This window comes from Tupaia chinensis, unplaced genomic scaffold, assembly GCF_000334495.1.
Source record: "Tupaia chinensis unplaced genomic scaffold, TupChi_1.0 Scaffold141014_1, whole genome shotgun sequence".
NCBI lineage: Eukaryota > Metazoa > Chordata > Mammalia > Scandentia > Tupaiidae > Tupaia > Tupaia belangeri.
Window position 1 is genome coordinate 115,160 of NW_006200881.1, and position 1,682 is coordinate 116,841.

A 1,682-nucleotide genomic window follows, 5' to 3' on the forward strand; every position below is an offset into this window, starting at 1 on the left:
TTCCCTATTGTAATGCCATTAATTTCCTTCTCTTGTCTGATCACATTGGCTAGAACTTCCAGTACTATATTGAATAGGAGCGGAGAAAGTGGGCAGCCTTGTCTTACACACGGTTTTAGTGGAGAAGCTTTCAGTTTTTCTTCTTTCAGTATAATATCAGGTGTAGGTTTTTTCATAAATGGCTTTTATTATGCTGAGAAATGGTCCTCCTATGCCAATTTTACTGAGAGTCTTGATCATAAAGGCACGATATATTTTGTCGCATCCTTTTTCCACATTGATTGAAATGATCATATGCTTTTTATCTTTCTTTATGGTGTATTACATTTATGGCTTTGCATATGTTGAACCAACCTTGCATCCCTGGAATAAAGTCTACCTGGCTGTGATGAATAACCTTTTTTATATGCTGTTAAATACAGTTAGCAAGTATCTTGTTGAGAATTTTTGCATTTATATTCATCAGAGATATAGGTCTGTAGTTTCCCTTTTTTGTCGTATCCTTATCCATTTTGGGAATGAGGGTGATGGAGGCTTCATAGAATAAATTTGTAAATGTTTCTTCCTTTTGGATCTCTAGAAGCAGTGTGAGTAGAATGGGGGTTACCTCTTCTTTAAAAATTTTGTAAAATTCGGCAGTGAAACCATTGGGGCCTGGACTTTTCTTTTTGGGAGGCTATTTATTACTGATTCAATCTCATTCTTTGTTATAGGTCTATTCAGGCATTCTATGTCCTTCTGAGTCAATCTTGGTAGATTATATGTGTCTAGGAATTTGTCCATCTCATCCTGGTTTTCTTCTTTGTTGACACATAGTCGCTCATAGTATCCTCTAATAATGTTTTGTATTTCTGTTATGTCTGTTGTAATTTGCCTGATTTGTGGCAAGTTTGACTTATCTGGTTCCTTTTTCTCTTCTTAATTAGTCTGGCTAATGGTGTGTCAATCTTGTTTATCTTTTAATAGAACCAGCTTTTGCTTTCATTTATTTTCTGTATAGTTCACTTATTTTCTATTTCATTTATTTCTGCTAGAATCTTTATTATTTCTTTTCTCCTGGCATTTATTATTTTATTTTTTTTTGTTGTCTTTTTCCAGTTCCCTGAGGCATGATGTTAGGTTTTCTTTTTGCTACCTTTCCCTCTTTTTCTTGTGCACACTAATTGCTATGAACTTCCCTGCTTTTGCAATATCCCATAGATTATGGGAACTTGTGTATTCATTATCATTAGTCTCCATGAATTTTTGATTTTCGTCTTAATCTCTGCAGTTGTCATGGAGTCATTCATAAGTAGGTTATTTAATTTTCATGTATTTGTATATTTTTGAGGGCTTTTCCTGAGATTAATATCAATTTTAATTCCTTCATGGTCAGAGAAGATGCAGGATATAGTTTCTATGCCTTTGAATCTGTAAAGGCTGGCTTTGTGCCCTGTCGTGTGATCAGTCTTTGAGAAAGTACCATATAGGGCTGAGAAAAATGTATATTTTGTGTTTTTTGGACTGAAAGTTCTATAGGTGTCTATCAAGTCCATCCATTTTATGGTATCATTTAGGTCTTGGATCTCTTTGCTTATTTTTTGTCTCATTGACCTGTCTAAAGGAGATAATGGGGTTTTGAGATCTTCAACAATTATAGTGTTACAGTCTATCTCTCCTTTTATATCTAGCAGTCTTTCCTT